We start from the raw sequence: 26,647 nt of genomic DNA on the forward strand, positions 1-26,647 counted from the left end.
AATGCAATTATGCTTTGGTAAGTGCTTCTTCTAAGCGGTATATAATAGCGGTGAGGGCAGCAAAAAAGAGATTTTTGCTGCCACAATTAAGGCATCTCTCTCCCGCCCGGCGGAGCTCTTTAAAATTGTACGAGGGCTTTTACATTCTGGCCCTCGGGATATTATGGATTCATCTGTAGCCCGCTGTGATGAGTTTGCGAGGCACTTCCAGGATAAGATCGCATGCATTCGCCGGGACTTAGACTCCAATGTTATGACAGTGAGTTCCAACGAAGCATCCAGAACGCGGTCTTGTCCTTATTTATTGGATGAGTTTCAGTCTGTACAGCTTGAGGATGTTGACAAGATCCTTGGACTGGTGCGGGCGACCACATCTGTTCTGGACCCTTGCCCCTCTTGGCTGGTGAAAGCTGGCAGGACCGGAACCGCCGGCTGGGCCAAGGAGATAATAAACGCCTCTTTGAGAGAGGGAGTGGTCCCTGACTGCCTAAAAGAGGCGGTAGTGAGACCACTCCTGAAGAAATCCTCTTTGGACCCAGATAACCTGAACAACTACAGACCTGTGGCGAATGTTCCGTTCTTGGGCAAGGTACTGGAACGGGTGGTTGCCGGCCAGCTCCAGGGGCTCTTGGATGACACTGATTATCTTGATCCATTTCAATCTGGTTTTAGGCCCGGTTTTGGCACCGAAACAGCCTTGGTTGCCCTGTACGATGACCTTTGTCGGGAGAGGGATAGGGGGAGTGTGACTCTGTTGATTCTCCTTGATCTCTCAGCTGCTTTTGATACCATCGACCATGGTATCCTTCTGGGAAGACTCACGGAGTTGGGAGTTAGGGGTACTGCTTGGCAGTGGCTCCGCTCCTACTTGGTGGGTCGACACCAGAAGGTAGTGCTTGGGGAACATTGTTCGATACCCTGGACTCTCCATTGTGGAGTCCCGCAGGGATCGGTACTGTCCCCCATGCTTTTCAACATCTACATGAAGCCGCTGGGTGCGGTCATCAGGAGTTTTGGGCTGCGTTGTCATCAGTATGCTGATGACACGCAGTTCTATTTCTCCTTTTCATCCTCCTCAGGTGAGGCTGTTAACGTGCTAAACCGTTGCCTGACCGCGATAATGGACTGGATGGGAGCTAACAGACTGAAGCTCAATCCAGACAAGACTGAGACGCTGTTGGTGAGTGCCTTCTCTGCTCAGATGGTGGATGTTCATCCTGTTCTTGATGGGGTTACACTCCCCTTGAAGGAACAGGTTCGTAGCTTGGGAGTTCTTTTCGATCCTTCCCTGTCTCTTGAGGCCCAGGTGGCCTTGGTGGCACGGAATGCTTTTTACCATCTTCGATTGGTAGCCCAGCTATGTCCCTATCTGGACAGTGACGACCTCGCTTCAGTTGTTCATGCTCTGGTAACTTCTAGATTGGACTACTGCAACGCGCTCTACGTGGGGCTGCCCTTGAAGACTGTTCGGAAACTACAGCTAGTCCAGAATGCAGCGGCCAGATTGTTGACACGGACCAGAAGGTCCGCTCATATAACACCTGTTCTGGCCCGTCTGCACTGGCTTCCTATTTGTTTCCGGGCTAGATTCAAAGTGCTGGTTTTGACCTATAAAGCCCTACACGGCATGGGACCGCAATACCTGGTGGAACGCCTCTCCCAATATGAACCTACCCGTACACTACGCTCAACATCTAAGGCCCTCCTCCGAGTACCATCCCATCGAGAGGCTCGGAGGGTGATTACTAGAACCAGGGCCTTTTCAGTAGTGGCCCCCGAAGTGTGGAACAGTTTCCCTGATGAGGTGCGCCTGGCGCCGACGCTACTATTTTTTCGGCGCCAGGTGAAAACCTTTTTATACTCCCAGGCATTTTAAAGTGTATTTTAAACAGCATTTCCGTATTTTGGATGTTGTTTGGTTCGTTATTGTTTTTTTATTATTATTATTATTTATTGTATTTATTGTATTTATATATTGTGCTTGTTTTTATCTTTTTGTAAACCGCCCAGAGAGCCTTCGGGCTTAGGGCGGTATATAAATTAAACTAAAAAAATAAAAAAATAAAAAATAAATATGCAAGGAAACAAGCCCAAGTACAAAAGCTTCCATATTTCCTGTGCGTGTTCTTAAAGTATATTTCTACCAGATAGATTTGAACAGCTTCCACTTCTTTACAAAGGCTTCACACAAACTGCATGCTAATGTAGAGGAGAATTGATGGGGAGGATACAGTGAGAAAAAGCAAACATAGTCATTAAGTCAGATGCAACTAGAGCAGTGAGGCTTTATCAGCATGGTGGGATACTATCAAGAACATTGCCAAATTCACTCAGAGATCCACAAAGGAACTCTTTTATGCAAACACCTCCGGTGGTAGCTTTTAAGGATCTGACAGTCAGAGCGGTTAAAAATTATACATTCAGTTGGATTTCCAGCGGAGTGTTATTGTGCAATACATCAGAGAGGTGGAACATCTTGATAATAATAATAATTTAAAAAAATAAGAATTTACAATTGTCACAGGGGAAAAAAAGACTGTTAGTCTTTTGGACATTTTAGGAGGACTGGAAACCCAATAAGACGTTGATAGCAAAATATTCATTTCCTGTGAAAATGGCTTACAGAAACAGGGAAATCCTGTACATAAAAACACCTAAAAAGTAAAGCAGGGATTTGGAGCTGTAACATCAGAAATAAGGGGCATACTTTCTTTTCTATGGAACTGATGGTCTAGAATAGGGGTGGCTAATCTGTGGCCTTCCTGATGTAGTTGGACCACAATTCTCGTAATCTCTGACCAATGGCCATGCTGGCTGGGGTTGATGGGAGCTGGAGTTCAACAATATTTGGAGGGCCACACCTCTGTTCTAGAATAAGAAGGAAGCTAGAATAAAGAGCAAGCTTTGAAAATATGTCATATCTAGCAAGTCTTCATAGATCCCAAGATAAGAAACTTAAACAGAATGTTCATAGACTGAGGTGCTATACAGTCTAAGTGATTTACTTCAAATCCATACAAAATGTTACATTTGTAGTACAATAAATTAAATCAGCTTTTCTGCAGAGTTTTTATAAGCTTATGACTACATGACATGTTTATGGAACCATAGATTCCTAGGATCCTTCCATACCACTAAGGTTATTCAAGGTCTGAATTCTTGCTTATAGTATATTTCATGCTATGCAAATGGAAAACATAGTTCTGACTAGAGATGGGTGAGAATTTTGAATCAGTTCACATTTCAAGCAGAATTTATCAAATTTGCAATTTCCGAAACAATATGAGAACTGAAACACAGCCATCCTTAGAAGTTTGCATTTATTACAGTTTTGGGATGCATTTAATGAACTAAGCAACATTTACAAAACTGCATATATTAGGGGAAAGTGTGCATAAAAATGAATACATGAGTGAAAATAACATGCAAAAAGGCAGGAAATGATGAGAAATGGCTTGCAAAAATTTGTACCTTTGTCAAAACTGCCTACAAAAATGTGTTTATTTGGAGAAATTTGCACTAAAATGGTGGAGAATTTTCATGAGGTTTTTTTTAAAAAAAAAATCGCAGATCTCTGTAGAAATGTGGAGAAATGAATTTAACATTGGAAAAATGAGAAGCGGAGAGAACGGAAACAGACAAATCTTTTCATCCCTAGTTTTGATGTATGAATAGGTTGCTCACATCAGTCTCCTTCCTCCATGAATCTCATGTACAATATAAATACAGGGGCGTCACTACTGGGGTGCGGGGGGTGCGGATCACACCTGGGTGACACCATGAGGGGTGTGACACCCAGAGCCGCACCCCCCCGCACTCCCGCTAGTGATGCCGCTGCCCCCCGGCACCCGGTCCGGTGCGCGCTGAAAGCAGGCGCCCGCTCGCTGGCGGTGAAGCCCTGATGGGCCTTCCACCATCAGACTGGAGCGTGTGCACAAGTGCAAGACCAGCCACCCCTGTCCATGCCCCTGGGAGGGCATGCGCCAGAGGTCCACCCCCCCGCACTCCCGCTAGTGACGCCGCTGTATAAATAAAACTATCTACAAATACAAAACTTGTAAATAAATGTTAAGCACTATTTCCACATTGTGGTATGTGACTCCTACTATTTCCATGTAAAGCATACATCTGCATAGTTCTTGAAAATCTACCACCTCTACGTATCCTACTTCAGGAAAATTATGCTGCCTTAATTAGTATGCTAGGAGTTAAGGAAATTCCGCCATACAAAGATCAAAAGGATTTTTATTCCCCTCGAGGATATCTTGATCATTTCTGTGGGGTTGCCTGTTATTTACACACCATGTAACACATATACAAGAGAAAGAGTTTTGGTTTTAAAAATATCTATTGAAATAATGCAACAATTAACCTGTGTGGAAAAATTTAGAGACTGACCTTTTTGTTCTCATAGAGCTCCTCATTTTCTTTGGTTTTATATTCACAAGTAGTTGTATCCATGACCTAGGAAAAAGAAAGAGTATCTTCATATTGTCAAATATTAAAAATGCAGGTAATTGAGTTGGGATTGTTTTGTTATCTGGGGCATTTGTTAATAGTTCAATAACTGCCACATTTCAAAAGATCAATCATCATTCAATGTCTATCAGCTATATTTATATCTTGGTTTTTTTAATCAGGCGCTGCTAGTTTTTACAGAGTAGTATATTAAAAACAATTGTGGAATGAATTATTCTTTATGATTTAAATTATGTTTACAACTTAGAAGTGCTGAAAAAATTTAATCAATCGTATCTGCAATCCACAGGGGAAAAAAGCAAGGGGTAGCTAAGCTTTTTCGGCCCAAAGGCCACATTGAGAATTTACCACCCCTTCAAGGGCCACATGCCAGCATGCAGGAGTCATGTGTGCGCACGCCCACTCACACAGCACAAATAGTGTGTGGCTTCCCCCAGGCACCTGGTTGGCCACTGTGAGAACAGGATGCTGGACTAGATGGGCCACTGGCCTGATCCAGCAGGCTCTTCTTATGTTCTTATGTTCTTAAATATATCCTCATACACACAGAGAGATGGGAGGGAGGGGACAAACAAGTAGACACAACACACACAGCAGAGATTGGTTTTTTCTCCCCTTTCTGTCTCCTAGCTATGAGGATGCAAATCACACCTTCTCCCCACATCCCAGCTACTGGAAACAGCCAAAAGACAAGGCTACGGCCACACTGAATGTTCACGAGGGCTCAGCACTCCAGAAAATTTACTTTGTACACACCATACATTGATAGCACATTTCCCCCACCTGTAGTTTACTCCTCACAGTGCTACAGTTCCCAGCATCCTTAACAAACTACAGTTCCCAGGATTTTTTTTGGGGGGGAGGAATGTTTTAAATGTATGGTGTGTATGCAGTTGTCTTTCTGTAACTGAGTTATTTCTACATTCCGTGTGCTTCTTTGATCACTTGTATTCAAAACCAGAAGGCAGAGACTTCCAATTATAAGTGGATCTATTCTGAAGAGGCACATGTAGGTACTTTTCCCTTTGGTTTGGGCACACTAAAGGTGCGTAGTTGTCCATCCCTAGTTGTCATTATAACATTGTTTGCACAGCTAACAGCACTATAGCAGCACTCAAGGCCATTTCAAGTGCCAGACTTGTGGGTACAGCTACATGGAGAAAGTCAAGTCTGATCCAGCACATTCACAGCTAAAAGTACCACTTCTTGGTAGTGTTTTGTTTGTACTTAGTGGTATATTTTCCAGGGCATCTATAACCACAGATTTGCTGGGTTATTTATTTATGTATTTGTTTGTTTATTAAATTTATATCCCACCCTTTCTCCCAGTAGGAGCTGAAATGTGTTGTGTTAATATGACTGTCCTTCTCCCTTTCTTCAACAAGTTTGAGATGCCATACATGGGGAGTATCCCATTGTATCCTCAAAACAATACAATGTTTTACTGTTTTGTTGTATTTGCATTGTATTTGTACACTGCCTGATGTGTACTTGTGTTTATAGCTTACTGTTAGATGCCTTGAACTTTTAGGAAAGGCAGGATATAAATATTTTTTAAAAAAACAAAGCAATACAATACAATCCTGTGAGCTGGGTTAGGCTGACAATGTGTGTGACTGGTCCCAGTTCACTCAGGGAGCCTCATGGCTGAGTAAACAGGAATTCAGTCCCAGTTCTCCCTGGTCCAACACTCCATCCACTAGACGCCATACCACACTGGGGCTGCTATCCTAAACACACATCCTAGTGAATAAAACCCCCACTGAACTCAGTGAGACATTTCTAAGTAAATATATATTTTGAAGTAAACATGCACTGTGGGTTAGACTTTTCTATCTCTATATGGCTTTTTCCACAGGGGTGTACCACATGAGGGAATTTCAAGCATCCAAACCAGTCCCTTGTTGCAAAATATAAGACAAATAATTGAAAGTACCAGTCCTTTATTAATTCTTTAAGATAGACAAGGGAAAACCTCGTCAGTTCCATAGGACTACACTGCACTTAATTTACACAGTCAAGCAGCTTGTTTCCAGGTAGAGCCCAAGACAAACAAAATACATAATAGTATTTACAGTTTTAAAAATTGATCCTAAATAGAAGAACATATTCTACTATGTCATGTGGAAAATAATCAATGAAGTGCTTAAGAAGAGCCTTGCTGGATCAAACCAAAGACTCATCCAGTCCAGTATCATTTTCTCACAGTGATAACTTGCCTAAGATGCCTGTGGGAAACCTACAAGCAGATGTCTGTTGGAAGCCCACAAGCTGGACCTGAGGTCAACAGCACTCTCCCCAACTGTGATTCCCAGCTGTTTTTGGAGGCCAACAGAGGTACAAGAAATGGAAAAAGGTAAACAAATATATATAAGTCTTTGACTGTCCAAACCCTTGGGGAGAACTGATGTAGCGTAGATGCTAAAAGTGTGAGTTGTGACCCAGGAAGTCCGTGATTCTAACAAGGTAACCTTATGCAGGTCATCTCTTCTTAGCCTCACCACTGTCTTCCCCTCTGCTCCCCCCTTCCACTGGCTTACCTTACATCAGGGATAGGGAATCTATGCCCCTTCAGTTCCCGTCAGCCCCAACCAGCATGGGCAATGATCAGGGAATAGTCCCAACATCTGGAGAGTGACAGGTTCCCGATCCATGCCTTACATAACTGCTATAAAGATTGCTGAAATATTGTATATGAACACTCATACATTAATGCTAAGAATTAATCTCACCCTTAGGTAATGCCTTAAAATCATGACTGTCAGTTATAGTTTTCTATTCTTTAGTTTATTTACAGCTCTCACTCCACTGGATAACTCTCTACTGATAAGAATGTGTACAGGATGGGAAGAAATGGTACAGCCATGAGCCAATTCCCTCACCTTCATCTCAGTGGTACCCTGAGCATGTTAGTGGCTCAGAGTTGTGAATTGTAAGACATTTTGGTATATTGCATGGATCCAGAGTTTAAAACATCTTAAATCCATTCAGGATGCAATATCTTTCTTTCTCTCCTTGGATGGGTTAAACATGTGCTCAGCTCTATTCCATTGAAATCAATGCAATTTAAATGTGCTTCATTTTGACTGGGTTGTACGATCTGTTTGGAGAAAAAATCATTTGGGTTAGTTTAAAACAAGCTTTAAAAGGTAGATTGGGCATGCCCTGATCTGACCTGAAAATATTCTACATCCCCCAAAACATGTAATCCTTAAATTAATTTCAGGAAACAAGCGGTATTATCTCGACTGGAGCATATTGACCTCAAATAATTCAGTTTTAGAATTATTCACAAAGTTACTTTGATTTAATGCTTATATGGGGATGTCAGGATTGCTGCAAAGTTTTTATTGTAAAGCATAAGCTACAAGAACAATATTGCAGATGTGCAATGCTATAGAAGAGAAAGGATTCTTGCTGAAGAAACTGTCTGTTTCACTAGCTTTACATTACCAATAGCTTCAGGTTCTTATGTATCATGAAAAGTCCTAGGGTGGGAGACAAGCAACTTGACTTATGAAAATTATTTTCACATCTCTATTCGGACAGCTTTAAAGCAACTCAGAGTCCTAAACACTTAAAACAACAAGCTTAGCCTCTGCAGATAAAACTGGCACCATGTATGTTAAAATAAATTAGAGTAAGCAAAGACCAAATTTTCCACCCATCTCCCTGGAAGAGGTAGCATTTCCAATAAATTCTGAGAAATGGAACAGTATTCTAGGTAAGTAAAGGCATTGTCCAAGGAAGAGATTCTAAAGATTCTAACCTTACGTTTGGACTACTGCAACGCGCTCTACGTAGGGCTACCTTTGAAGACGGTTCGGAAGCTACAGCTAGTGCAAAATACGGCGGCCAGACTGCTAACAAGAACTAAGCGGTCTGAGCATATAACACCTGTTCTGGCTCGCTTGCACTGGCTTCCAATATGCTACCGGGCCAGATTCAAAGTGTTGGTTTTAACCTATAAAGCCTTATACAGCGCGGGACCACGATACCTGCAAGAACGCCTCTCCCGTTACGAACCAGCTCGTACACTATGGTCTACTATGAAGGCCCTCCTCCGGGTCCCGACCCATTGGGAGGCCCGGAGGGTAGTAACAAGATCTAGGGCCTTCTCAGTGGTGGCCCCCGAATTGTGGAATAGTCTCCCCGAGGAGGTACGCCTGGCGCCGACACTATTATCCTTCCGGCGCCAGGTTAAAACCTTTCTCTTCTCTGAGGCATTTTAATTTAAGTTATTTATGTAAATGCTGTAATTTCTATTTTAGATGGTGTATTTTTATATTTGTTATACTGACTTTGTAATTTTATTATTGTATATGTTGCTATGTTTGCCGCCCAGAGAGCTGTTTGCTAGTCGGGCGGGATATAAGCTGAATAAATAAAATAAATGAAATAAAATAAATAAGATGAGGGGTCAGTTTTCTGGTAAGATAGGATACAAGCAACATGCTGGATGCCATAAAGGCAGTCCAGCAGCACCATGGACAGGGGAAAACCTGACCTGTCTCTAGCTGATCTTAGACAAGCAACTCCTAGTGTTAATAAAACATTGCTCTTCCAACATAAGCTACAAGCAGACTAGCAACTGACTTTCTACACTGCTGGGACTATTGCACTTTTCCAGTAGGTTCATCCTCCTGTGTTTCATCCATACCAGTGAATGTGACATAGCTGCTGTGTGTGAGAAAAGTGCAATTTACCTGAGTAGACATTTGAGACAAGGGAGAGGGGAACCGAATAAATAAATAATTTAACACTGAGCACAATATATTTAAGTGTGATTTCCCATTGAAATTGTAAAAAGCAAAGCAAAAACAACCACCAAGCATTTAAGTATAAATTGAAATAAATGAGGGAACACCACATTGCTAAAAATGGTGACCAAAAAAAGTTTTTCCTTTACTTTTAAAATAAGCATTATAATAATATAAGCTATAATACTTTCATTTTAAAATTATTTAGCTATTATTTTAATATTTTTAAAATATAGCTGGAAAAGTATTTTAGCACTAATTAAAAAGCTAATAAAATGGGTTATAAAATGGTGCTCACAGCAAAGGTTATGGTGAATGTGTGCTGAGCTGTAATAGGTTCATCTGCCTGATATGTCAATCCTCACACCAAAACCATGCCCCTTAAAAATATGGAAAGGGTAGCTACAACTGTTGTACTACTCTTCTGTCCTCCTACAAAAAAAGTCCTACTTTCCACTGTAAGAAAAAAAATACAGAAGCAGCACTGGGAAGAAATGGGCACTTCACAAATGGATGATGATGTTGTGTGGACTGAACAGGGCATGGTGATTCCATGCTAAATGCCTAGTGCAAAATCAGTCATAGATCCTAGGAGCATGGATAAAGAACTTTTTGAGCCTAAGACCTCATACATTACTTATTAGGCAATCTTCTGAGGGCTGTATGCCAGCAATGGGCAGGGCCAGAGGCAAAAAATGGGTTGGCAGTAGATGTGCCTCTTATCTTTGTACAGTAGGCTACATTACAGATACACAAAAATCAAATATTTCCATCCTCCATGCAAGCAAGAAAGCAAGAGGTATTATCACAACTGAAAGCGTTTCAGGAGAGTGTGAAGCAGGGCCAGTGAGGGGTGTGGCCTGGTGAAAGGATGGAGGGTCAGATAGGGAGTTCTGGAGAGCCACTTTTAGCTCTCGGGCCTACTTTTGGCACACAGCAAGACTACTGAGTCTGGTTGTAAGTAAAAGTTGCCGTCATTATATTTTCCTTAAAACGAATAGTAGGTGGTATGGCAAGTTTGTAGAGTGGAAAGCCAACACCCTTCCTCCCAGCATACTAGAGGTGTATACAATTTAAAACAACATGGAGAAAGTGAAGAGAGGGATTTTCTTTCTCACACATACAAAACACTAAACTCTGGTATTGGCTCAGGATAAACAAAAAGAAGAGCCATAGCTCAGTGGTAGAGCATCTACTTTGCATATAGAAGGTCTCAGGTTCAGTTCCCAGCATCTCCAGGTAGGGCTGGGGGAGAATCCTGTCTAAAATGGCTAAATAAATAAATGGCTAATAGCCATAAGGCTATGCTCTGCCTCCATGGTCAGAGGCAGCATGCTTCCAGATACCAGTTGCTGGAAACCGCTGGAGGGAAAAGTGCTCTTGCGCTCACATCCTGCTTGTGGGCTTTCCATAGGCATCTGGTTGGCCACTGTGAGAAAAGGATGCTGGACCAGATAGGTCATTGGCCTGATCTAGCAAGCCCTTCTTATATAAACCCTGGAGAGCCACTGCCAGTCAGTGTCGATGATATTGAGCTAGATGGACCAATGCTTTGATTCAGTAAAAAGCAGCCACCTATTTTTTCTAAAATCAGTCATTCTTCTCTTCATGCAATGCATAACCAGTTTATGGAATTAATTGCATAAGATGCAGTGATTGCCACTAACTTAAATGAGACATATGAACCAAAATTAAAATATCCACATACAGAGCAATGTGCTTTAGAGTCCTAGATGCTGCCTAAGATCAAACCCCACCAGAGTTTACCCATCCCCCCACCAGCTAATTCTGAAGACACTCCCCACAGCTATGTGATCCCTAAGGGCACTTCCACATGAAGGAGTTACAAGTGATACATGCTCTGAATCAGAGGGCCAGTCCCAATCCCCACTCTAGTTTCTTGTAGTGAAGACTCGCAGGATCAATCAGCATAGGGTAAGAAGCTAGTCAGCATGACAACAAAATGGTGATGGTTATGCTAATCTGGGGGTGACTAACCACATGTTGATGAACAAAAATTCCATCACCACTGACTGATGGCCACAGGGTCTGGGTCTGGGTCTGATACTGATGGGAGCTGTAGTTCAGCAATAGCTTGAGGGCCACAGGTTAGCAACTCCTACTCTAAATCCCATGACAACAAGCACCTTTTATTATGTAATCTTCTGTCTGCTAACTACCAAAAAGTAGTGGCCTAAGAAATAGATTGGCTGTGGTGTAGGGCTACTTATCTGGATACTGTGTAGTCTCCCCCCCCCCGGTCTTCTTTCTTTGCAATATTGCAACTCCTCAGCAGCTTACTCTTTTGGCCAACCCACCCAGAATGCCTGAACCCAGAAGTTTCCAGAGTAAATGTCTCAATAAATGAAGCCTGAGTTTGTTCTGTCAGCAGCATACTTTTCCTCATCCCTGCCAAACCAGAGGCCCTGGGAAAATCCAAGGGCATCTTTTAAATTAGCTTCTTTCACTCTCGATGGAGGAGATGGGGAGGGGGAATTAGCTCATGCAATCAGGCTAATCTTGCTCTATAAGGTACACTGAGCCTTTCAGGAAGTTAGGCTTGCTGGGGGATATTGTACACCAAGCTGTGGTAAGATGTGTCTGCTGTGCATCCTAAGAATGTTGCCTTGTTTTAAAATTTTACAAGAACTTGAGATAGAAAAAACTATGGAAAGATGGTGAAATTTCTGGACACCTTTTGTGTTTATTAGTTAAAGTAGCCACCATTCACACTAAGCCAGCACACATCAACTTCTTTTCCTTTTTGATGAAAATACCAGATCTAGCTAAAATTTAAACATAGGAAAAGAAAATAAACTGCAGCCTTTTCAAATATCTCTCAGTTCACTGTGTACCCTCCACCCTTTCTCCTCATGGCAAGACCAACCACTGCATAAAAATGCTTTTCATTATTTGCAAAAATTTGATGCCCAAAATAGCCCCCTGGTTACCTTAGCAACTAGCATTTATTTCCCCTCCTCCCCTTACCCTTTGCATATTGCTGCATATTTCTATCATCTCTTTCCAGGCACAGTTCATAAACACGGCTGCATAATAAAGAATGTTATCACCAATGACTTACAGCCCAGCTGCTGCAAATAAGATATGAAGTGGCAGGGAAATACAATTTCATGCAGCTAGGACAACAGATTGATAGGGTGCCCTTCAAATTTGATGCCACTTCTTTAAGTCTGTCCAAATTAAAAAAAAAGTTGGTTTGCTCTCCTCCTCCCCCTTCCCTGGTAGCAATAGACAATAAAGGCAAGAGGTAATTCATAGGGATTCTCATTACGTCTGGAGCAACCTTGCCCTGAGATATTGACGATGCAAAGAGATGCACGTCTTTTCTCCCCTCTGCCCTGATTCTCTGGCTCTCCCTCCTCAATGAAACACTTATCCATCTAGTTTGTGCACCTTTAAAATTTAAATATTGTTCCTTTCAAATTATTATTCAGGCTTAGATTTCTTGGGGGAAGTTTGCCATAAACAGAGATAAAAAATCTTCCACCATTACCACCTTCAAAGTTTGATTTGATTCAAGAGATATGAAAGCTGTATGTTTAATGGGAACAGATCTCAGGGACATTGTCTCTGTCAAAAAGAAGTGAGAGGGGATTGCTTCCCAAGGATGCCTCTTGGCAATTGCTTGCTGATGGGCTGATCTCAGCATGAGGGTTGGGACACTGATCTGAACTGACAAGAGTTATAATCCTGGTCCTTCATCATATGGCTGTTAAATGCTCCTGAAATACACAGTTGTATTTGCTGGCACCAATGGCCAATACCTAGGCCATATGAGCAATGAATACTTGCTACATGCTGGAATGTTCCTGAGGAAGCATCAACAAATTAGTTTGCCATCTGAAGGAAGCTTATCTTGTCTTTGTAACAATAGGCGTTGGGTTTGTGTGAGTGTACAGGTGCAATGCAGTCATGTAGATACAGGAGTATCAAGTGACTTAGCATGTAGTCCTCTGACCTACAGCAATACCATGTAACCCAGATAAATGATTTGCAGACACATCAAATGGGCAGATGTATGGCACTGCTGGCCAATGTTCTATCCTCCAGTTGTTGTAGACTCAAAGACCCATGAGCCCCAGCCCCATGACCAACAGTTGGGGATAATGAGATTATAGTACCACAACATCCTGAATCCTGAAATCCTGAAAGAACCTATATCTTAGGAGACAGATCCTAGGAGAAGGAAGCCCATAGAAAGCTAGTTTTCAACACCACCCTAGCAGGAAAGCTTCAGGGGACACTGTAAACAAGGCTAAATTCCAGTCGGAGAGAAGGGGGAAAAGGAAACTCCACCGACACATACAGGGAGAGAGTCAGCTCAGTGCTTGCTAAAAAGGGCAGCTTCAGCCTTCCTGAAACACAACCACAAGCTCTGTTTCCCTAGGTTAAAGAAAGGTCAGGCTGTTCTAGGTGGGAAAACAACAAACACAAAAGACTTGCCTGGAAGGCGCAGCCCCTTGATTAGATTAAAAGCAGCCAAAAGCTTAAACAGCCCCGCCCCTCGCTCAGGAAGGAAGGAAGCCTGAGAGAATACTAAAGTGTTAAGCCCCAGCTGATAGCCATCAGCCTCAAGTAACACATCACTGGCTGGCAGCAGTAGCTGGGAGGAACCAGCCACACATATAAAGTCAGAGCACCCTAGCGAGGGAGCCTGCTCCATGAGCTAGAGGGAGCCCCAGCTGACGAAGCGTCAAGGCGAGTTCGGCAGCAGAGCGAGTTCGGCAGCAGGGCGAGGAGGCCAGGGCCCCCCACTCTGCCCGTCTGTTCCCTGACCTCAACTAAACCGCAGTCTCCAACCCATTGACGTAATAAACCTTAAACAAAACTATGCAGGTAAGAAGCCAGCAGGCGTGTGGGGGCTTTCCAGTGTTTTGCACTGCCTGCAGCATGTACGACTATCTGCCTGTTGGACAGAAGTCGTGGGTGTGCTCTCGGTGCAATGAGCTCCTGGCTCTCCGGGAACGACTTCATTTCCTTGAGGCCAAGGTGGCGGACCTGGAAAAGCTGAGAGAGGCAGAGAGGTGTGTGGAGGAGGCCTTCAGGGACGTTATAGCTGTGTCCCACTCCAACGATGATAGCTCTCCTGCTATCATGGAGAACGATGGTCTCGGGGAAGGAGAGCATCCAGCTGAGGAAGAGGGAAACGATCCCTTAGAAGGGACCCATTCCTTGGGGGATGAGCAGCTATCCTCTCGTGCCGAGGATATATCTCCAGGGGGTGGAGGGATCCTTGTAGTGGGTGATTCGATCATTAGGAACATAGACAGTGGGGTGTGTGATGGGCGTGTAGACCGCAAGGTGTTTTGCCTGCCTGGTGCGAAGGTTGCGGATATCGCCCGTCGTTTAGATAGTTTGGTAGACAGTGCTGGGAAGGAGTCAGTGGTCGTGGTGCACGTTGGCACCAACGACATGGGGAAATGCAGCCATGAGGTCCTGGAAGCAAAGTTTAGGTTGCTAGGTAGGATGCTGAAAGCCAGGACCTCCAAGGTGGCTTTCTCTGAAATGCTACCGGTTCCACGCGCAGGACCAGCCAGACAGGCCCAGCTTCGCAGTCTCAATGCGTGGATGAGACGATGGTGTCGGGTGGAAGGGTTCGGATTTGTTAGGCACTGGGGAACATTTTGGGACAAGCCGGGCCTGTACAAAAGGGACGGGCTCCACTTGAACCAGAATGGAAGCAGACTGCTGGCACTTAAAATTAAAAAGGTAGCAGAGCAGCTTTTAAACTGACTTAGGGGGGAAACCCAACAGGAGCTGAGAAAGGTCCGGTTCGGAATAAACCTCCCCCCTGGGATAAAAACCAAAGAAATGATGAAATTTTAAAAGGGGTAGGCCTAGAAGTAGGCATTGTGAGAGCAGGGGCACAGGATATAAACTCAGAAGAGCAAAATTACCACAGGCCTAACCACAAGTGCCAAAGACACTTGAAGAGAGACACTGCTTACAAGTGCCTGTACGCTAATGCTAGGAGCCTCCGAACCAAGATGGGAGAACTGGAGTGCTTGGTCTTAGAGAAGAGCATTGATATAGTGAGCATAACCGAGACCTGGTGGAATGGAGAAAACCAGTGGGATACGGTTATCCCTGGATATAAACTATATCGGAAGGACAGGGAAGGACGTATTGGTGGCAGAGTCGCTCTATACGTGAAAGAAGGCATTGAATCCAGCAAGCTCGAAACCCCAAAAGAGGCAGACTCCTCCACAGAATCGTTGTGGGTGGTGATACCGTGCCCCAGGAGGGACTTAATACTGGGAACGATCTATCGTCCCCCTGATCAAAATGCTCAGGGAGACCTTGAGATGAGATATGAAATTGAGGAAGCATCCAAACTAGGAAATGTGGTAGTAATGGGTGACTTCAACTACCCAGACATAGACTGGCTGCATATGTGTTCCAGTCATGACAAAGAAGCAAAGTTTCTAGATATTCTAAATGACTATTCCCTAGATCAGTTGGTCATGGAACCGACCAGAGGGACGGCAACCCTGGACTTAATCCTCAGTGGGGACCGGGACCTGGTGCGAGATGTAAGTGTTGTTGAACCGATTGGGAGCAGTGACCACAGTGCTATTAAATTAAACATACATGTAAATGGCCAATTGCCAAGAAAATCCAAACACGGTCACATTTGACTTCAAAAGAGGAAACTTCACAAAAATGAGGGGATTGGTAAAAAGAAAGCTGAAAAACAAAGTCCAGAGGGTCACATCACTCGAAAATGCTTGGAAGTTGTTTAAAAACACTATATTAGAAGCTCAACTGGAGTGCATACCGCAGATCAGAAAAGGTACCGCTAGGGCCAAGAAGATGCCAGCATGGTTAACAAGCAAAGTCAAGGAAGCTCTTAGAGGCAAAAAGTCTTGTCCGGAATGGAAGTCTTGTCCGAATGAAGAAAATAAAAAAGAACACAAACTCTGGCAAAAGAAATGCAAGAAGACAATAACGGATGCTAAAAAAGAATTTGAGGAGCACATTGCTAAGAACATAAAAACCAACAACAAAAAATTCTATAAATACATTCAAAGCAGGAGACCATCTAGGGAGACAATTGGACCCTTGGATGGTAAGGGAGTCAAAGGTGTACTAAAGAACGATAAGGAGATTGCAGAGAAGCTAAATTAATTCTTTGCATCTATCTTCACAGTGGAAGATATAGGGCAGATCCCTGAACCTGAACTAACATTTGCAGGAAGGGATTCTGAGGAACTGAGACAAATAGTGGTAACGAGAGAGGAAGTTCTAAGCTTAATGGACAATATAAAAACTGACAAATCACCGGGCCCGGATGGCATCCACCCGAGAGTTCTCAAAGAACTCAAAGGTGAAATTGCTGATCTGCTAACTAAAATATGTAACTTGTCCCTTGGGTCCTCCTCCGTGCCTGAGGACTGGAAAGTGGCAAATGTAACACCAATCTTCAAAAAGGGATCCAGAGGGGATCCCGGAAATTACAGGCCAGTTAGCTTAACTTCTGTCCCTGGAAAACTGGTAGAAAGTATTATTAAAGCTAGATTAACCAAGCACATAGAAGAACAACCCTTGCTGAAGCAGAGCCAGCATGGCTTCTGCAAGGGAAAGTCCTGTCTCAGTAACCTATTAGAATTCTTTGAGAGTGTCAACAAGCATATAGATAGAGGTGATCCAGTGGACATAGTGTACTTAGACTTTCAAAAAGCATTTGACAAGGTACCTCACCAAAGGCTTCTGAGGAAGCTTAGCAGTCATGGAATAAGAGGAGAGGTCCTCTTGTGGATAAGGAATTGGTTAAGAAGCAGAAAGCAGAGAGTAGGAATAAACGGACAGTTCTCCCAATGGAGGGCTGTAGAAAGTGGAGTCCCTCAAGGATTGGTATTGGGACCTGTACTTTTCATCTTGTTCATTAATGACCTAGAATTAGGAGTGAGCAGTGAAGTGGCCAAGTTTGCTGACGACACTAAATTGTTCAGGGTTGTTAAAACAAAAAGGGATTGTGAAGAGCTCCAAAAAGACCTCTCCAAACTGAGTAAATGGGCGGAAAAATGGCAAATAAAATTCAATATAAACAAGTGTAAAATTATGCATATTGGAACACAAAATCTGAATTTCACATATACGCTCATGGGGTCTGAACTGGTGGTGACCGACCAGGAGAGAGACCTCGGGGTTGTAGTGGACAGCACGATGAAAATGTCGACCCAGTGTGCAGCAGCTGTGAAAAAGGCAAATTCCATGCTAGCAATAATTAGGAAAGGTATTGAAAATAAAACAGCCGATATCATAATGCCGTTGTATAAATCTATGGTGCGGCCGCATTTGGAATACTGTGTACAGTTCTGGTCGCCTCATCTCAAAAAGGATATTATAGAGTTGGAAAAGGTTCAGAAGAGGGCAACCAGAATGATCAAGGGGATGGAGCGACTCCCTTACGAGGAAAGGTTGCAGCATTTGGGGCTTTTTAGTTTAGAGAAAAGGCGGGTCAGAGGAGACATGATAGAAGTGTATAAAATTATGCATGGCATTGAGAAAGTGGATAGAGAAAAGTTCTTCTCCCTCTCTCATAATACTAGAACTCGTGGACATTCAAAGAAGCTGAATGTTGGAAGATTCAGGACAGACAAAAGGAAGTACTTCTTTACTCAGCGCATAATTAAACTATGGAATTTGCTCCCACAAGATGCAGTAATGGCCACCAGCTTGGATGGCTTTCAAAGAAGATTAGACAAATTCATGGAGGACAGGGCTATCAATGGCTACTAGCCATGATGGCTGTGCTCTGCCACCCTAGTCAGAGGCAGCATGCTTCTGAAAACCAGTTGCCGGAAGCCTCAGGAGGGGAGAGTGTTCTTGCACTCGGGTCCTGTTTGCGGGCTTCCCCCAGGCACCTGGTTGGCCACTGTGAGAACAGGATGCTGGACTAGATGGGCCACTGGCCTGATCCAGCAGGCTCTTCTTATGTTCTTATGTTCTTAACATCTGGATGGAACCATATTGGCTATTTCTGATGTTAGGTGTAGTCAGGGTGGGCGGGCTGGATAAGGAGAATAATATAGAGGAAACAAAAAAAAAGTGTCTTGGGCAAGAGAAGAGTTTCAGGGCTGGCTGCTGAGCTTAACCCTCCAGTCAGGCTAGGTGGAAGAGGCCAATGATAGAAAAAAGGGCTCCATTCTGAGAGAATGTACTACATAGCTATCTAAGAAGGAAGTGAGGTTTGTAAGCAAGGTAATCTCTGGGGCAAGCTTCACAGCATGCAACATCTTGAAGCACACCAAGTACATATGATTATTTGTTTGCTTGTTTATTAAATATATATCCCTCCCTCTTAATGGAGTCTAGGGCAGCAATTTCCAATTTTTTTACAGTTGGATCCCACCTTTCTTCCATCAGGGAATCCAAGGAGATGTACTTGGAATTCCCAAGAGGTCTCCCATTTAGGCACTGTCCAGACCCAAACCTGCATAGCTTTGGCAAGGTACCTTCAAACTAAATTGTTTTGCCAAGGAAATAACAGGTTTTTGTAAAGCAGCTTGCCCAAACAGTCATCAGAATGGGCTTGACTATGGAACTATCATTCTTTTCAAATTATCCATATTTTGAGTGTATTCAGTCATGACAATGTTCATCAATAATCTCAAACAAAATTGCAGATCTGTCTATTTTTCTCCCTATTTGCAATTGGATGGGACATGCAAGTTTTGCAAATGAATCTGGATAGGGTAGTCCTAGAAAGTTCAGAAGATGTGTATTTCAAAAAGTCAAGAAATAATGAAAACTAAACAATGGCCCACAGACTGGAAACGTTCAATATACATCCCAATTCCAAAGAAAGGGGATCCCAGGGAATGCAGTAATTATCAAACTATTGCCTTAATATCCCATGCAAGTAAAGTAATGCTCAAGATTCTACAACAAAGGCTCTTACCATGTATGCAGCAAGAAATGACAGACGTCCAAGCTGGATTTAGAAAGGGAAGAGGTACCAGAGATCATATTGCAAACATAAGTTGGATAATGGAACGGACCAAGGAATTTCAGAAGAAAATCACCCTGTGCTTTATAGATTACAGCAAAGCCTTTGACTGTGTAGATCATAAAAAACTATGGAATGCTCTAAAAGACATGGGGGTGCCACAGCATCTGATTGTCCTGATGCGCAACCTATACTCAGGAGAAGAGGCTACTGTAAGGACAGAATATGGACAAACCGACTGGTTCCCAATTGGAAAAGGTGTGAGACAGGGTGTATTTTATCACCCTATTTATTTAATCTATACGCAGAACATATCATACGGAAAGCAGGACTGGACCAAGATGAAGGAGGTGTGAAAATTGGAGGGAGAAACATCAATAATTTAAGATATGCAGACGATACCATACTACTAGCAGAAACCAGGAATGATTTGAAACGAATGCTGATGAAAGTTAAAGAGGAAAGCACAAAAGCAGGACTACAGCTAAACATCAAGAAGAGTAAAGTAATGACAACAGAAGATTTATGTCACTTTAAAGTTGACAATGAAGACATTGAACTTGTCAAGGTTATCAATACCCCAGCATAATTAACCAAAACGGAGACAATAGTCAAGATATCAGAAGAAGGCTAGGACTGGGGAGGGCAGCTGTGAGAGAACTACAAAAGGTCCTCAAATGCAAAGATGTATCACTGAACACTAAAGTCAGGATCATTCAGGCCATGGTATTTCCAATCTCTATGTATGGATGTGAAAGTTGGACAGTGAAAAAAGTGGATAAGAGAAAAATCAGCTCATTTGAAATGTGGTGTTGGAGGAGAGCTTTGCGGATACCAGGGACTGTGAAAAAGACAAATAATTGGGTGTTAGAACAAATTAAACCAGAACTATCACTAGAAGCTAAAATGATGAAACTGAGGTTATCATACTTTGGACACATAATGAGAAGACATGATTCATTAGAAAAGATAATAATGCTAGGAAAAACAGAAGGGAGTAGAAAAAGAGGAAGGCCAAACAAGAGATGGATTAATTCCACAAAGGAAGCCACAGACCTAAACTTACAAGATCTGAGCAGGGTGGTTCATGACAGATGCTCTTGGAGGTCGCTGATTCATAGGGTCTCCATAAGTTAGGGTTGCCATATTGCCCAGTTAGCCAGGTTTTACCTGGATTCTTTGCATGCCACCCGGCGCCCGTTTAGCCCCTTAGGTGGCCTGGATTCTCAGCTTTAATTTAAAAAAAAATTAAGTTTCTAGGTGGTCCGGTTTTCGAGATATACATAAAAACGACAGCCGCCCCCCGACTATTAAATCTTTTTTTAAACAGTACTGTACAGTAGGGCCCCGCTCATACAGCAGGTTACGTTCTGGACCCCCGCTGTAAAGAGAAAACTGCTGTAAAGCGGATCCCATTGACTTACATTGACCAAAATGGTGCCCGGTGGCAAAAAAAAGCCATAAAAGCAGAACAAGCGCTGTAAAGCGGGGCCTTTCTATAATTCACAACCGCTGTATTAGCAAATGCTGTAAAGCGAAGCGCTGTAAAGCGGGGCCCTACTGTATAGCACTTCGTAGCTTTAACCCCACCCATTCAGGATTGCAGCCAATCAGTGAAGCCAGGGTTGTGTTTCAGTTTCATTGACCTGAGGCAGTGTCTAGAAAACCTCATTGCAATGCCAGAAAATGGTGGTCCCCCCTGTTTATCTGAAAATCTCATAAATTGGGTAAGTATATACATTTCAGGTTTTTTTCCTCTTGTGTGCAGGAGTCAGATCCTGGGCAGTGTTTTGAAAACCTTCCCAATACTTGCTTTTGTAAAAGCAATGCTAATCCCATATGCCCAGAGTAAATCCCATTGAATTCAATAGGATTTACTTTTGAGTAGACATGGTTACGAATGTGCTGAAAATCAATGGGACTTTGGAGTGAATGTAAAAAAGAATTGTGCTTGTGTTCTCTTTCTGTCCCCCCTCCCCTTCAGTCCTATTTTAAAGCAAGTAGGCAGGGCTTATGTAGGTATTACAGTTTTTATTCTGTAGGAAACTAATACTGATTTCTTTAAAACTAATACTGATTTTTCTGCAATGACCAACTGGTTTGACAATAAACTGTTATATGGACCGTATGTATTTATACATCTGCAGTGTGTGCGTGTATGGAGTCTTATGATTCGGAATTTTGGGTTGTGTGAATGAAGTTGTTTATCACTTGAGGTTGCATTTCTGTCCCTGTTTGAGTAAGCCCCACTGAATACACTGGGACTTGCTTCTGAATAAATAAACCTAGGATTGCACTATAAATATCTTTACAGTTTGTGTAAATAATAAATATATTTGATAGTCATGCTTATATAAATATTTCTTCATTTATCATATTTTTGGTTTTTGGTTAGGAATCCTGACTGGTTGTGAGATGCTTAGTTTTCTGCCTTACTCATAGGAATCTTGTTGTGGTTGGCATGGTATTACATTTAGGAAAGTGCTACTGCCTTTTGTGTTGTTTTTTTCCTATTTGCATTTCACTTATCTTTAACCTCACTCCGTTACAGCCATAGAAGCAACAGCAGCATATGCAAGATAATTAACTCCCATTAGTGATAAGAGCAAGAATTTATAATTATTATTTTAATTAAAGCAAGAGGCTTATCAGTACTTTGAAGAGGACCAGATATTTATTTTCTTTCTGAGCCCAGGACTGGGTCTTTCATGATGCCCGGTGGTGGTGGGAGTAGGAGAGTAGTCGATAAGACAGACATCCTGGCATTGGTAATCTAATTAGCAAGGTATGTGTGGGGTTGTTGCACACTTCCAGGCCCAGTTTCATTTTGAGTAGGGAGGTGGAACCTGTGTAGATGTGGTTGATCAAAGGGAGAAGAAATTTTGAGTTAAGCAAAGCTCTGCTTTTATAAAACCTAAGAAATATACAGATACTTTGAATGTCTGAGTGCCTGCACCAGTGGAATACTGGAGGAACTTGTAAACTTGCTGCAACAGTATTTAGAACTGAGCATGTAGCGTGAAAGACTCCTTTTCCTAACATTTTGGCTTCTTGTTTTTCTCCACCCACCACATCTCTGAAATATATCGTATATGTAATGGTTAACCGTACTGCTGCCCCAACTTACTTTATGTTTGTTGCTATTTTGTGTTTTTATTATGTTTTTATATTGATTGTGCATTTTAATTCTTTTTATTATATTTGTAAGCTGTGCTGAGCTCTGTTTTTAACAGCAGAAGGGCAGGATATAAATCCTCTTAATCAATCAAATATTCCATAGTGTTGGAAACTAGAGTCTAGGCATTTAAGGCTGAAAATGTTGCTTTTTAAAAAAAAGATTTCTCACATCTTTCCCCAGTTTTTGGTAGTAATTTCTAGGCACAAAAACAAAACAACTGGACAATCCAAATATTAATATGCAAATAATTTGCATAATAGGCATAATATGCAAATTAGCCTGCCCGGATTTGTGGAACTGGAATATGGCAACCCTACCATAAGTCATAGTCGACTTGGAGGCACATAACAACAAAACAACAAAATTGATGCTCATTACCTGATTGTGGGGGCAGACTTCTCCTGATAATGAAAGCCTTTAGTGTTTTCCCTTGATTATGACAAAAATTCAAGATTGGAGTTACACTGTGGAAAATAGCTCTGAATAATCAAGGGGCTTTTGACTCCACTTCTCTTGCGTCCTTTACAGGCCATAGTCTACTACTGCTAGGTACTTTGGGCAGCTGTTTTCAGATGAATTAACTACCTAATGTAAGCCCACAACCCCTCTACCTTGAAAGAACCTGTGAGGGAGGTCACATGGATTAGCCCCAACCCGCTACTGATGTACCTAGTTGCACCAAGGGGATATCATGATTGGACCAGAGTTTCCCCTCTCACATGCAGGAGCTCTTGGGGGTATACACTGATGTGGATTTAAAGTCCTTTCATGTGCCAGATGAATGTACGGATAGCAGGGGGCATAGCACCAGGCACACTGGCAGGAAGGCTGGGTAGCTCTGTAACCCTCTCCACACATTCTTTCATGGCTTGGGGGTTTCTTGCCCATGTAAACAGAGCTCCCCCCATTAATTATTTTGTTGAGGTTTGATATAAAAAAGACATCAACAATACATTAAATAAAATTTAATGTAATGTAAAATCCATTTATACTGTCCAGATGTCTTTAGCTATCATTTTTCATTTTTCTTACTTAAATAAAAATAAAGTTGGGGTTGCTAACTCAAGATAAAAACTTCAAATTAAGAACTTTAACAACAAAAACACAATCCCAGTTATCTTTTATTTTGTAAACAATTCATTTGTCAGATGCCAAAAAAAGGGAAAATCCAGATTCAAATCTGTTGCTCCCCTGGAATATTGCTGTCTATGCACAATACTTGATAATAGTTTTCAGCAGAATTGTGACTATGTGAAAAGTGGAAACAATTTTTCTTCTATGCCAAAATGGGCATCTTAGCCACATAAAATTCAGAAAAGAAAAATATGCCACATATAACTGGAAGAGTTTGCTCACTACACCCATATCCTGTGGAAAATTGGAGATCTTTTGACTTCTGAGGCTTTGACATTCTCAGAAAATAAGACTACAGACACACATCTTAAATTCACTGGTACCACTAGGATTACAGTGCTTCCAGAGAGAAAGAAATGCTCCTTCTCATTACTGTTTCAGATGTTGCTACTAGAAGTGAAGTTGCAATTCCCTTTGTAGTGATATTCCAGTCCCTGCCTAATGCATAGACTTGTAGTCTGAGACAGGTTGGGGGCCTCCTTGACCCATCATATTTCAAACTTGCATGAGTAGTGGAGGAATTACTCATCCATGAGTAATGGATGGCCTTGTTGAAGGAGCTATCCATAGGTATCTCTGGTATTAGCACAGCCACTTGCCCAACACCAAAAAACCTGCAATAGTTTTGCTTACTGGAGACAGAAATCACTGGGAGAAATACAATATATGAAAGAGCCCAAACAGCACAATCCTAAGCATGTTTACTCAGAAGTCATATCAAGCTCAAAGGGCATGGATCCGGAATTCCACTCACCACATTTGCCACAGTGAGTGTTCCATCACTCTGCTTGGCCTGATGAGAGGACCCCTAGCCATCTCCTCCAGCGCCAAGTGACAGTTGTTCTGGGTTTCTGAAGCTCAGATCAGCTGTGGGAACAATCCTCTCCAATTTCAGACTAGAAACTTGGGAGCTGGGGAGGGCAGGAGGTTGTTTCCGACCTCACAAGAGGCACTGTGCAAGGTCAGAGATAAGAGGAAGGGTGGGGTCCTGGTGACCACAAGTTTTGGCTTGGCTCCCAAGGCCAATCAAAATTGCAATCTGAGACAGATAAGTGAACGTGCACCTCAGTTCAGCAGTCTAGGGACTGCAGGATAATTTCCTCTAAAGAGAAAGCCAAACCTTCATATCCTAGCCAAAGTCATTACTAGAGTAAGTTGCTGCCCTGTGAGGAGGCCAAGTTCAAGAACACTGCACCTTCATTTCCTTGAATAGCAAAACCCATTTATCTTTTTTCCCCTTGAGTAAACAAACAAGTCTCCCCCCTCAATTCTGTCCTATAAATGCCCCATAATATACAGTATCCGAAATGCACATTTAATTCCTTCTTTCCTAAAACCTTAAACCCTACTGACACCATAAAACATCAGTGGACTGCTGGCCATGATTGTATCTCATAATCGAGGAGAGCATTAAGGCAAGAAGAATTGTGCTGAAAAATGACATCTTATCTATTTCCTCCCCACCCTTGCTCTCTCTATGCGACATTTTTGTCATTGCAGGTCACCTGCTCCCTACTTTATAATACACAGAAGTGATAAATGCTTGGATGAACAGATTACTGGAGGCCGTGTCAATCTGGAAACGGGAAAACTCACTCAATTGCCAGCTTTTGTCCTGTAGAAAAATAAAATACCAATACCATGAATTTGTCTCTCCCCTCTCTTGTGTTATGGATGATGATTGATTGTCAAGAAAGAGTTCACATTAGAGCTCAAGGGGAGTTTAGAGGTGGGACTACCACATCCAGTGTTCGAAGAAGAGAGGATAATTTACATGAGATGAAGTTAGCCATACTTGACAATGACTTCATCTTAACCTCTGTATACTAGATACATTTTCTTAGAAAAGTGTTGCATCCATGATATTTCTACTACAAATTTGTCAAACATAAGGTCCAGGGGCCTTATCAGGATCCCCAGTGCAGTCCATGGCATTCTGTATCACACAGGTCCACACCATATATTTAAAGCACATCCAACTCATATTTAAAGCAGATGATTTCCCCCAAAGAATCATAGGAACTGTAGTTAAAAAGGGTGTTCCATCTACCACTTGGCATAGAATCATCCCTGCAGAGTGAAGTTTGCCAGGAACCTTCATTTAGCCTTTGTGGGCGGCAGTGTCAGCAAAAATCAGATCTGCTCAAATGGAAAATGTAAGGGAGAGCAGTACAACTCACAGCATCTGCCACCAAGTGTCCACATTCTTCACAGTTGAGGAAATGGCTGGCAAAGTGTGTGCTGAGGCAGAAGAGACTGGGCTAGCCTCTCATCCACAGATGGGGTCAGCTCCAGGTCAATGGCTGAGCAAAGCTTGGGTGGGTGGGTGGAAGGAATTCTATGCTGCCTTTACCCATATTGTAAAGACTAAGGAGCTGGTGGCTGCTCAGATGCCAATGCCCATGGGTGGACTAAGTCCCAAGGACTTCTCAAATATGTTCTCTTTAATATATACAAGCCCTGAGAAGGTGGGAAATTATCATAGCTGCATGGGTTTCTTCTAACCAATACTAATTCAAATATCACTTAAAAAAACCCCACAATGAATCCCACTTACATTTTGTGCCTGACTTGCGCATAAAACTTCCCCAGATTTACACAAGCCAACTCCAAAAGTCATTCACTTCCCAATCGGGTCCTATATCTTGATGACCTTTTAGAAACCAATGACTGCTTTTCTGTTGTTATCCATAATTGGAAAAGCACTGGAGATAAGAAAATTTATAGCAATGAATGATCTACCTGAGAAAGACAATAAAGAATATCAGGCAGCAGTGTGTGTGGGGGGAGAGATGGTACAAAAACACAGGCATGTGTGTGCATCACTTGCACAGAGGACAAAAATGAACTTTGCTGTAAAAGAACTGTTCATACAATGCAGTCATTCTGTCACCCTGAGAAAGACAATAAAGAATGGCAGGCAGCTAAAAAGGGATATTATGTCTTTTTTCCTTATTCACTCTGCTTGACAGATATGAATTCACCTTGGGTTACTTTTAATCCTTACCCACACACTGTCTCATCTGCAGTTTTAGCAGCAGCAGCAGCAACAGCAGCAACATGTTCTTGTGAGTTGTTGTTATTGCAGATGTTTATCCTCCTCATTAGGTGTTCTAATGAGCA

At 42.4% G+C, this 26,647-nt stretch overlaps 1 long non-coding RNA gene across 1 annotated transcript in view; it reads left to right on the forward strand.

Annotated features, from left to right (window-relative positions):
* LOC133382158 (uncharacterized) overlaps positions 1-25,120 on the forward strand; it is a 43,442-nt gene extending 18,322 nt beyond the window's left edge. The window contains exons 2-3 of the long non-coding RNA XR_009761817.1: positions 6,688-6,835; positions 25,025-25,120. This is a non-coding gene — a long non-coding RNA (uncharacterized LOC133382158). The remainder of the gene's footprint in view (positions 1-6,687; positions 6,836-25,024) is intronic.
* Positions 25,121-26,647: the final 1,527 nt, after the last annotated feature.

This window comes from Rhineura floridana, chromosome 3, assembly GCF_030035675.1.
Source record: "Rhineura floridana isolate rRhiFlo1 chromosome 3, rRhiFlo1.hap2, whole genome shotgun sequence".
Lineage (NCBI taxonomy): Eukaryota > Metazoa > Chordata > Lepidosauria > Squamata > Rhineuridae > Rhineura > Rhineura floridana.